General features: G+C 39.2%; 1 protein-coding gene and 2 long non-coding RNA genes across 13 annotated transcripts in view; 2 read left to right on the forward strand and 1 right to left on the reverse strand.

Moving 5' to 3' along the window:
* LOC307047488 (formin-like protein 2) overlaps positions 1-2045 on the forward strand; it is a 5072-nt gene extending 3027 nt beyond the window's left edge. The window contains exons 6-8 of one of the 10 annotated variants that reach the window (XM_079694492.1): positions 396-487; positions 591-701; positions 1909-2045. The gene's annotated coding sequence lies outside the window, so the exon portion shown is untranslated. The remainder of the gene's footprint in view (positions 1-395; positions 488-590; positions 702-1908) is intronic. The other 9 variants (XM_079694493.1, XM_079694496.1, XM_079694490.1 and 6 more) reach the window with 9 other exon arrangements.
* On the reverse strand, positions 1942-4123 carry LOC307013546. The gene is made up of 3 exons (XR_013800980.1): positions 2297-4123; positions 2119-2171; positions 1942-1999 (listed from the first exon to the last, which is right to left on the reverse strand). It is a non-coding gene; the product is annotated as an uncharacterized lncRNA (long non-coding RNA).
* Positions 4124-7443: 3320 nt separating this feature from the next.
* Positions 7444-12500, forward strand: part of LOC307013019 — a 5214-nt gene continuing 157 nt past the window's right edge. Inside the window, exons 1-7 of one of the 2 annotated variants that reach the window (XR_013800818.1) lie at positions 7444-7971; positions 8157-8311; positions 8491-8627; positions 8809-9141; positions 9231-9405; positions 10063-10190; positions 10289-12500. The exon at positions 10289-12500 is cut by the window's right edge and continues 157 nt beyond it. This is a non-coding gene — a long non-coding RNA (uncharacterized lncRNA). The other variant, XR_013800819.1, reaches the window with a different exon arrangement.

The following is a 12500-nucleotide window of genomic DNA, read 5'->3' on the forward strand; positions in this document are numbered from 1 at the left end:
CTTCGGGGTCTGACGTTAACGGGTTAAAACGGAGGCGGCCATTTTGGCACGGGGGGTGTCCGCTGTCAACACAGCTAGCCTCCTCGTCTCTGTTCTTCAAACTCCAATTACTCTGTCTACTTCACCTTTACATATTTATGACTCAGTCATGATTCCACGCTAAGATAAGAGCCGACACGCAATCGATGGCCCGTGCACTTCCTTGGATCTCTGTATAACCATGAAGTCGTTGGACGACATGGAGAGATCTGGTGGCATTTCAAAAACCTATACCTAACCACTAAATACTACCAATAATGTGCTCTTCTCCTTTACAAATCTAATCTTAAAAAATTCTCCCGTCTCTGTGTTTATTTCAATCCCTCTTGTATTTTTTACATTTGTTCTATTCTAAGCAGACCAGGTGGAAAAAGTATACTCGCACTACCCTCTGTCACCACTAGATGGAGGCAGGAGACCACGAATGGATGGCTGACTGACACTCGAGGTATGCAAACCACTCCACACCACTAATTATGGGGGTTGCAACTTGCAGATAAACAAAACATTTTGATCATTTTATTCAAAAAATAATACTCCTTTTGATTCAGTAATGGATCTGACGCCTGACCTTAATCTGGGTTCATACCTTTCCTTTCTATGATTGACCAAAGGCAAACACATTTAATGGACCACCTTTTTGTGTGTTGCCTTCTGAGAAGGTACGTTTTCACAATGTAATTAAAAAATGTAGATAAATTCTGCATTTCAGATGTATAGCTGGAACTTACTTATGGATTAGTGTAGACCTCCAACATCCACAGACCTGTACTAAAGACCTGTAGAGTTCTGCACTGGTGAATTGTGGTGTGGACAGTAAAGCACTATCCCACCTTAATGTTCACTGACCCTCATTCATTCTTCATAAAACAATCTTTATACATATTACATAAAACAAATTGACAGAGGTATCATTCAGGCCTTCAAACAAACACTAGCTGTAACATCAATCTGAGCGCCGTCAAAAATAAAAAGAAGGTCAAACTAAAAAAACGTAATCTGGGTGCTGGCTGTCAGGGCACTGTCCCAGGAACATTTCTAGTAATATCTTTGTTTCTTTCCGCTAACACAAAATGGCACCCTGCGTTCAAGCCCAATACTGCCTGATAACCCTTCCAGTCCATCATGCCTGTTAAAAAAGGCAAGAGAAAAAAAACATTCATGAGATGGTACAATTATATGTAAAGTACTAAAAAGCTATTTGTCAGAAAATGTAGTCTTTGCAGGCCCTGGGATGAACCGCTCAGACACATCTGGTAAACCAAAAGAAACATTGTAGTCTGAACAGAATGATTTCAGTGAATGTGGTGGTGTATGGGAACATGACCGACAGATTATACAAAACCCATGCAACTTAACAATATGGGCAGGTCAAACAGCCAATCTGGAGTCAAATGGAGGTTCAACGATGTAATGCTCTTTCCCTGTGTGGTGTCAACAACTCAAATTAACTGTTCAGATGCAATTAACAAGACAACGCTATGAACTGAATTCATACCTCATCTCTGCAATGTCCTTGACCATGTGCATGTATTCATTTTCAGCCTGTAAATATGAAATGTATATCAGAATACTGTTGCAGAAACCTAAAGCCTGCTTTCATTAACTTATAACACATACAAACAAGACTTAAGGAAATTAAGCAATACATATTCTACTTTCCACATCTGCAAAACACATTGGTTGATTTGAATACTGCATACTTTTACTACACTTAGTTTGCTTTAAAATGTACCCTCTACGCATGTTTCACTTTCATCACTGCAATCGCATGCACACACTTTTTTTTTTATTGAGCACACCTGTGAGGCTTCCTTGGGCTAGTATGAAGTTTGCTATTCTTAAAACTCATTGTTTTTTATTTACCAGTTGTTCCTGACTCACAGGACCACTCAGTGTCAACCTCTCCTCACACTGCTCTCCACAACCTTAAAACAGAACGGTCCAGTTCCATATACCACTGCAATAAAACATTTTTGACCATATCAAAATGACGTAGTATATTTTTGAAAAAGGCACATAGTCATCTTGCAAAGGTAAATATAAATAACTTTGCTTTACAACTCGTTTTCTACCAACCTGTTTTCTCCTGTCTTGGATTGTTACCTGTCCTGCTGCACACACCACCACCTCTGTAAGAATAACAGATTAAGCTGCAGGAAACAATGTAATACACTATTTGCCTTCATTACAGGCAGCTGTGACTGTTCTCATGTGCGTATAGGCTAGGCAAAGGTTACTGTTTAAACGCAATAACCTTTTTGATACTGCAGTGGCAACACACTCTCACTCCATAATCGTCCAGGAGCTTCGTTTGGTCAGGGTCCCGTGGCGTGCAGTTGTGACGCTCCTAGGCTCCTTCAGCTTCATAAAGGGACGCAAATAGCTTTCAACTGATTGCAATGTATTCCCATCTGCAGCGGGATTTGACGCTCATGGAAGCACGGCATTCGTTTGTGTCGGCTGCCCTTAAAGGCAATGTGAGCGTCCATTCCCATTGGATAAGGGAGAATTGTACACCCGGAAGTAAGTATTCCCCTTACTGTCGATTGATTTGACAGTGATATCTGCACTACTCATCGACTAAAAAAACACCAGATTATCCTTGTTAATTACACAACATTGATTGGTTTAAATTGTGTGCAATGCTTTTGTATTTTTCCCCTTCGATTCGGAGAAACAAATATTTTTTCGGAGTAAAGGATGGCAGAAGACACTACACTACCCAGAATCCCCAGCTATCGTTTAGGACTACACCATCTGCTCTGTTTGACAAACCCCATTCATTCCAATGGCTGGCGTCTATGTCACGTGATCTTCAAATTTCAACCTGCAGAAAAAAAAAACATGGCCGAACTTCGTTTTATTCTCGGTGGAAAATGCCTATTTTAAAGTTAGTTTGGCCATTAAAATGCGTTTTGATGTCATTTGATGTGAGAAATATGAGTTGTTATTTCAGATTGTGTGTGCAGTGGATGTACATGATCTTTAGTTTGCTAGTTATTACGAAGATTACTTCAGGAAATTGTGTCCATAGAACGTTTTCATTGTTACCAAGGTGGTTGCTAGGGACGCTGCTATCGATATTATTTCTGTTATGTTGTAACTGTTAAATGGTGTTATCTTTTTTGCTACCCCCTTCCCCGTCAATGTATAGTGTTGGTCCACAGCGCAAACGTATTAGTTTAACAAAATCCGCATCTAAAGATACGTTATTTTCCCCTGTGCAATTCCAGTCTCACATCTCACATCACATCATCATTAACAAATACCGGAAACAGACCGAAAACATTTTTAAAAAATACTTTATTCTGAGTGTGCTTGCTTTTCTCTTTGGAGGTCATCACATAACGGCATTGTAATACACGGTTCGGCTGCATTACATATTACAGATCTGCCGTAGTTCTTTATTTATAGAGTCCTGATGAGAAGACTTCTAGACAAACATGAGGAACTGCCATCAACACTGAAAACGTGACGTGGATCATAAATATATCAGCAATTAAACAACATCTTACATTTCTTTTCACACAACACGTCTCCTTGCAATATCAACACTAATTCGGCTGACTTTTATATTTGATCTAATTGGTAGATAGGCTGTATTTACACCATAACGGTGCACAGCTGATAGAAAGGGACACCTGGTGGTTAAAGCATGTTATTGAATGTCATTATTTTTATTATTAGATATTAATAGGATCCCTATAAAGTATATTCATTACTCGTTATTCTCTACTAATAGTTCATTAAAGACTGTATATAATGACTAGTTTGCACATCCCTTTCAAGATTTTCTAAGGTTTATTGACATATTCACAAACGGTGTAGTTATGCAATTAATGAAAAACTTGGGTCGCAGGTTCCTCAACAGTGCATTACAAGACATCTATCAATATGTGTGCCTCCAGCAATTTAACTTTGTTGAAGCACTTATTTTAACTGATATTATACATCTGTATTCTACTCTTATAAGATGTAGATAGATATTTCATCTCCGACCTTGTCAGGTATTGAACAATCAATAAATAAAGAACACAGAATTATTCAATATGAAACACAGAATTTGTGTGATTATACTAAATGATTTACAAATAAACACCACTGCATATTTACAACTGTTACACATGCTGATGTAACGCAAATGTTTCCAGCTTGGGATCAATAAAGTATATCTTATCTTAAGATGATCGATGGCTACTGCCAGATTTGCAGAATGTGCCTCTGAACCTTGACAAGTGCATGTTACAGGCTTATCAATGAACAACAGGAGGGGTCACAGACATAAGAGCAGCTGTTAAATAAAGCTCTTCTGACCTTAGCTGGCATGTGGGTATATATTAATGCTGCCCATTATGGGCACAAACCATTTTCACCCATTTATTAATGATATGTTTTAAGTGTGAGTGTTTCCTATCCCCTAAACCTCCAGGGATGTTCACAGTTTAATACTGGAAACTTCTTATTATGGGAAATACGAACACGTCTTTTAAAATTACAACTCCCAGTAGAGACGTGCCATAGATAGAGAACATGTTGCGAAACACAATAGCCAGCATGTGTAGTTCTGGGGACGGGGTGGGGGGGACGCGGTGGACCCGTTCAAATCCAGTTTTGGACAGTCTGCCGTGGTTCCATCCCATTTCAAGCAGGTAGCACAATCTACCTGCATTGCATTACTCTAAACGTGTAATAACGTGCTTTAACCAGTAGGTGGTTTGGGTTAAAAAGCTGTCAAGTTTACAGTGTTAACAAAATAAAATATACTTCTGTTTCTGGTTTAGTTTATGACGAATATATTTAGTTATTGTTTTGATATTTTTAACACAAAAGCGATGGAAAAAACCCACAGCGACATAGAAAAGATGGTCTTAACATGACCCAGCGGTCTAGTACTTAATAACAAAACAATAATATCAAAACAAAATATTACTACTAACTTTATTGTGAAATTCAAACTGAACGGTAAAAGAATAGTTTCCGGTCTATTCCGAGCCCGATCTCTGAAGATAAATAAAAATAAAGAACTATGACAGATGTGTAATATATTTAATGCAGCCAAACCATTTATTACAATGCATTCATGATGACTTTCAAAGAGTAAAGCAAGCACTGCTGAAGAAAGTAGGATTTCATCTTTTACGAAACGTTTTTTTTCAAATGGAATGTAGTTGGAGGTCAACCAATCACAGAGCTTGAGAACTAATCACGGGGTTTGTCAAACAGAGCACATGGTGTAGTCCTAAACGATAGCTGGGGATTCTGGGTAGTGTAGCGTCTTCTGCCAACCTTTACTCCGAAAAAATATTTGTTTCTCCGAATCGAAGGGGAAAAATAGAAAAGCATTGCACACAATTTAAACCAATCAATGTTGTGTAATTAACAAGGATAATCTGGTGTTGTTTAGTCGATGAGTAGTGCAGATATCACTGTCAAATAAATAGACAGTAAGGGGAATACTTACTTCCGGGTGTACAATTCTCCGTTATCCAATGGGAATGGACGCTCACATTGCCTTTAAGGGCAGCCGACACAAACGAATGCCGTGCGTCCATGAGCGTCAAATCCCGCCGCAGATGGGAATACATTGCAATCAGTTGAAAGCTATTTGCGTCCCTTTATGAAGCTGAAGGAGCCTCGGAGCGTCACAACTGCACGCCACGGGACCCTGACCAAGCGTCGCTCCTGGACGATTATGGAGTGAGAGTGTGTTGGCAGTGGAGGGGCGGGACGTGCATTCACAGAATAAAACAAGTCTTAATGTGGTGGTAAACCTAAATACATACAGCTCCAGTAAAAGGTTTGGGACACACTTTCCCATTCACTTAGCATCCTAATGTTTCTGGCTACATCAGTGTGGTGAACTCATAAACCAAAACATTAGCATGCAACGTTAGCATTCTGACTACCATGCTAAAATGTGACTCCAGATGGATAATAATGAAAGTAAGGCAAACTATTCAATACAAATAAACAAATCGATGCCATAAAAACATTATTGTTACTTGTACCTGTGCCATGGTGGAAACTGCACAGCAAATTTCTGGAGTAAAATAATTGGTAGTTAGGCAAAAAAGTGTGAAAGGGTTAGATTTTGGGAGTTCATTTCGAATTTAGACTACCGTATCTGTTAAGGGATACTCGTGGGCGGAGTAATATTTCGGGGTTCAGTCACTGGTTGTTCAGGAGCTTGACAGAACACTACCCTGGTGTTTATTCACAACTGCTCTGCTGCTGCGCGACCGCGCGGCTTCACTTGGACTCCGTCCCGAGGAAGGTAAGTGCTGTTTTACATCTCAAACTATCTTTTCTGTCATTGTAAAGCTAATATGTTTATTTTCGCTAAGACGAACTTAGCAAGTTTAACTAGCTGTTGAATTGAATGCTTGCCCTAGACGTGTTGAACATGGACATGATTTAGGCCAGGGGTCTGCAACCTTTTTGACCAAAAGAGCCATTTTGCTCCTTTTTCCAAAACAATTTTTTGTCTGGAGCCGCAAAACATATTTCATAGCTTGATAGCTAATAAAGTTGTATTTATTGTTATATCAGACAAAAACTACAGTTTTTTGGCATTTATTAGGCTTTTTATTACTTTATATAAAACTGTTAACCTCTAGTAAGAAACAAAGAACTCCTATAAGGACTGCTACAGGATTTGATTTGTAGATTTGATTTGTTTTTGATCTGTATTTTTGAAAATTATGTAACTTTTTTATTTAATTTTTTAGCATATTGTTTATTATATTATAACTTAGTACTTTTTTTAACGCATTTCAGATATGCAACACTAAGCTGTCTGTGGCTCTTTCCTGCTGTAACACTGCAAATTTCCCTTCTGTGGGACTAATAAAGGGATTCTGATAAGGAGAATTAAAAATAATACACAGGCCTACTTTAAAATAAATTAAACAAAGCACTTGGGGAGTCCTCTGCACATTTGAAGGGGAAACAAATATTATTAAAATGTGCCCACTTTGAAATAAATAAAACATATAGCTGCACCCTACAAAGAGTTAAAGGTAGGGTAGGTAAGAATGGAGAAACCAGCTCGAGTGCGCTAGAATTTGAAAATACCCAACCGGAACAAATCTTCCTCTTCCTTCAGACTTCCTCACAGAGCCCCTCCTTCAACATACACGAACGCGCATCATCAATGAGGCCACAAGATAAGTTTGTGCACAGATGGAAGGCTGACAGGCAGGTAGGCCATCCAGTTACTTTAGCCGGGCCGGCTCAGATGATTGGTCGTGCTTTTTACAGCGCTACGGCTTCCACAGATTAATTTTTGTATGTATTTATTGTCAAAGCATTTAATATATTCATTGCTATCGGGACGTTAAGAGCATTCCATGGAATATAACAAAAAGTGTTTTCTGAAATAAATGACACCCCATTGAATTATGACTGAAGATCGTCAGCTGTCTTCCTCTCCCTTGTTGTTCCTCGATACGTAAAGGCTGCAGCACCGTTGACCACTTCTCTCTACATATCAAACATACCGGTAAACCAGCATCGTTTGCTGTGAAAGCAGATAACTCTGTCCACACAGAATTAAATCCTGTGTTCCTCCGGTACTTTTCTTTGATTTATCCATAGTTCGCTCATCGAGCCGGGGGTCAGGTTATTCACCCGCAGGAAAAGGCGCTCGCGCGGGACCGTAGCAGGATGTGACGCATATTTTAGTTGACCTAATTAAAACCGTTTTGTTTTTAATTGTTTTTAATTTCTGTGTCACATATTTTCTATGTGTAAGAAACTGATTTTCTTTATATTCTGTACTCGCCAATAACCAACAGCAATCACATCATTTTCTCTCTCCACAGTAAAATCTATGTATCATGTGCATTTCAGACCTCCCACTGGCAGAATCATCCAAAAACATGCATGACTGCTCCAACCTGACCGAATGTGTGATACTTACAACGTGTGGTAGGCAGGGTTATAGTAAATGTTCATAATAAATGAATAACAAGTTGTTCTAATAAAATAAAAAGTAGCTCATTGAGCAAGTTGGGATCTTTCGGTAAATTGTAGTTTTTGCACATTGCAGCTGGCACATATGTGATTTGGTATAATGGGCCATATGAATAATTGATGTTAATTGTGATCCCCAGATCTTACCAACCTGCAGCAACATGGTGAAGGTCCCTTTTCTCCAAGTTGTACAGATACATTGTCTGTCTCAACCTCAAGTGGCCTGAGCAGTGACACAAGTGATGCTGGATGTGAAATGATTCAACCTATGAGGGACAGTACCCCAGCAAGAAATGTAATTGTACTTAAATATACTTTACTCTTTACTTTGCCTAAGATGAAAAGCAAGTTTAAACAAATTGGTTTCATGGAATTGAAGAAGCTTTGTTATTGATGATCGATTTGATCAGTAGTTGGTTACACATGATCTATTTTGTTAATTGCTTTTTGTTATTTCATATAAAATGTGTTCAGATGGTGGAGCAGGTTCTAACTTCTAAGCCGGCAGGGTTGACCGTGATCAAAGAGTACGACGATACTGGGAGTCTGAAAGATTCCACCAGGCGACTAATGGGGAACATCATTGTAGCTCACATGTGTGAAAAGGAAGGGTAAGAGGCATGAATTATTCATTTATAGAGGGAAACATCTTATTGTAAACCAATTATTTTGCTATTGCAGGAGAGGTGTAAGTAAAGCGACGAAGGAGTTCCATGCCCTTGGGATTGTGTCACTTTTCCCATCTCTGAAGGACCCTTACTCAACAAAAGGATAATGCTCTTTTCTTTTTAGGAACATTTCTATGACATTCAGAGCAACAAAGGCTTTCTCGAGTGGCGTGTCAAGACTGTGCGACGCCAATCCAAACCCACGTCAACATTCCATGACAGAGTGGAGCTAAAAGGAGGTCCAACATCATCTAGAACTTTTGGTTGCATAGACGACCTGCAAACAGGAGACGACTGTATGGAGGCCATGTCTCTTCTTCACCACACCTCTGACCATGACCTAGTCTTCCAGAAGATGAGAGAAACTTTCCACTATCGTCAACAGATGATCCATGACCAACAGCAATCTGCCAACATACTTCAAATGTTTCCTCGTTTCCTGGACACTAAGGGACTGGTAGGTAACACATTTTGAATTCCCTCCTTGAAAAATACTTGGTTTACATTAAATGATTGTAATAATAATCTTACTTTCTTTTTTATTAGATTCTGCAAGATTTCTCGTTGATGTTCGGAGCAGAAACTGCATCCAGGTTCCTGGAAAGATGGAACGGTTTTAAAGACAAAGTCCTATGAGAGGCCAGGGACCTTAGGGAGACCCCTCTTCTGAAAAATCAGCTGAAATCTGTGCTGAATGAAGCATCTGACACCGATGAGCCAGGTACTTTCATTCATATTCCATAAGTGTAGTAATATGCTCTTGAATATTAGCATAGCGATCATTTCTGATATTCTCACTAAGAAAATTACTTTAACATTATTGTTCTAATAGGGATGACTTGATGTGATGTCAATTGAACTTTAAAGTTCAATTGTACATTCCTGTCTGACAATATCATCTACATCCTGTCTGACAATATCATCTACATCCTGTATGCTGTGCATCATGTTGTTGTGTGTTGTTGTTGTGTTGTTGTTGCCGTTAGGGACATTATTCAGAAATACCGTTCACAAACAATTAAGAAACACTCTCACATAACAGAAACAAATCATTTAAAAACACACACATATCTGAAACGACACAACTGAATTTAAAAGTTATTCACATACACATATGAAACACTCTCATATACAGCTGTGAAATGCTCTCGTATACATTGTGTGGGAGAGCATTTCACATGTATATATGAGTGTTTCACGTATGTTTATGAGAGCGTTTCCCATGTGTCGATACATGATTTTGGTTTCAGTTATGCGTGTGAGAGTTGCATAATTATATGTGAATGGTATTTCTGAATAATGTCCCTGACATCCCCTCATAGTGGTAACCTTGTCCATGACAATGTAGAAATGTCAAGATGATTTCCACTGTCTGCAGAGTGGGACAGCGACATGGCTTCTCTTCTTGTCTTGCTGCATCTTCTCACCCCACAACCAGCTGGGAGGAAGCGGGCCAAGAAAATCAGTGTCAGAGAGGCAATAGATCATCTGGAGATTTTTCACAAGGTTTGTCAAGACAATGCGTTCCAATTCCAAATATTGTGGTTTGTCCAATCATTTAAAAACTAATGGCTTATATGAAAATGCTTTTCATTTTGTTTCAGTCCTGCAAGAGCCTTGAGGATTACATGATGACCATTGAGGGAACCCAGCAGCCGTATCTTCTGGCCACAGGCACTTCAAAGGCACAGGTTTTCAGCTTCGACATCGTCTTGGACAAAAAGCTTCTTCCTTGTCAGTCATGTAAATCCTTGGGTGCATTTGATGAGCTTTTCAAGTCCCACTTCGCTTTTAGTGTGACATATGATGATGCTCTGTCCAGCCTGTACACATTTCTGCAGACTACTCTGTACAATATTGACATTGGCACAACAGTAGAAACTCCAAAAGTCAAAGAGTTGAGAGCAAAGCTCTTGAACAAGCAGTAATTAACTAATGCAGCACACATGTTTGGATGTTTCCTCTGTGCTGCATCTTTTGATACAGCTTTACTTTTGATCAGACACCTTAAAGTAATTCATGGAATGTATCCTGGTAAAAACTTGAGACTAAATTATGGGCAAACAGGATGTTGCTTGCAATTCTCAAGTTATTCTGGATTTAGAAGACATCTTTTTAAGATACATGCTCATACTGACGAGTCCTGTGGGCCTCAAGACACCCTTCCAACAATGACTTCCAACAGCATGATAATTCTCAGTGCATGAATGATGAAACACCCTCTACTTCTTCTCAATGTCAAAATATTGAAGCAGGCCCTTCACTATCAACTCACAGCAAAGATATGGGTGCCTCCATTATAGCCAAACCTTTGGGAAGCGCTGTTCCAAATAATGTTGTTCTCTCTACAATTGAGAATTTACAGGAATTTGTGGGAGATTTGAAGTCTACTATTCAGGAACAAGTATTACACTTACTCCCAGCCGACAATCCCTGCAGATCAGCTATTGAAGAGCTATTTAATCGTATGGACAACCCTTTCAGCCAGTTGAATTCTGATACCAAATGGAAGAAATGTTTTGGGGGAAAATGGGATATAGTACAGCCAGTTGAACTCCGCCTGGGTGTAAGGTATGATGCCAGACGAAACAGCAAAAGTGGAACTTATGAGCAAGTTCCAATAAATGACCAATTCATTTATATTCCCATACTGAAAACACTGCAGTTTATTTTCAAGAATGAAAATATATGTGAAATGATGCAAACATGCACTCAAAGTGACACATATGAAGATTTCTGTGAAGGAAGCTACTTTAAAAGTCATCCTTTGTTTTCAAGTAGTAAGTTTGCCCTCCAAATCCAATTGTACTATGATGATCTTGAGTGTGCAAATCCTCTTGGTTCAAAAAAAGATATACATAAAGTTGGCTGCCTTTACTTCATCCTTAGAAATCTTAATCCCAGGGTGAATTCTGCCCTTATGAACATTCATCTGGTATCATTGGTTCATGCACAAGATGCTAAGACATTCTGGTGTTGAGTGTGCGTTGCCTCCCGATTCCGGCTGCTCGTTGTACGAGAGCCTCCCCTCGACATTTGCTTTTCATTTCCTTGCTAGTTCAATTATTGTTTTGATCTTCCTCTGTGCTCCCGTTTGGGGACCTGTGCTGTTCTGTTCCATCCCTATTTGTTATTATCTCTGTTATTAGTACTCTGTACGGTGTTTTCTTTTGGCGTTGATTGCAGGAGCACGGCTAGTTTAGACGCCCATGGGCTTACTCTGTGCATCACATAGTTTACCCATGTCAGGATTAGGGTTAGTTAGTTTAGTTTAAGAACGTGGGCCATCCCCTGTAATTTTTTCTCAGATTTAGTTTTGGTTAGGCAGCTAGGCTGTTTATTTCTTTCTGTAGTTTTGGCACCGTTCGGTCCAACCCCGTGCAAATTAAACCTGTGTGATCCCAAATAAACTATTATTTCATTTAGCTTCAATACTAACTGTTTGACTGGAATCCTATGAGGGACAGCTTAGAGTGAGTGTTATAGAGTTAGGTGTTATTTGCTCTCAGCTAGGCCCCTATAGGTTTCTAGTCAAATTGTTTAATATTGTGAATGGCGACACACAGTGTGCAATGGGCGACTTAATTTAGTTTCAAATACTGTATGTGATGTTTATGGAGTGCAGTTTTTCTAGCCAAGATAGCTGTTTGCCACTTGGAACGTTGTACAATTCACAACAATTCGATATCAACCAGTGCATTGTAGCTTCAACGGCACGATATTGAAATGCTTAATTGTCATAAGCCAGATGTGAATTGTCAGCATCACAGTGATCAGTGAATATCCATGTGTCCCAGGCCCAGTGAAAGGTTTACT

The sequence above is a fragment of the Notothenia rossii genome (genome assembly GCF_949606895.1).
Source record: "Notothenia rossii genome assembly, chromosome: 7".
In the NCBI taxonomy this organism is placed as follows: Eukaryota; Metazoa; Chordata; class Actinopteri; order Perciformes; family Nototheniidae; genus Notothenia; species Notothenia rossii.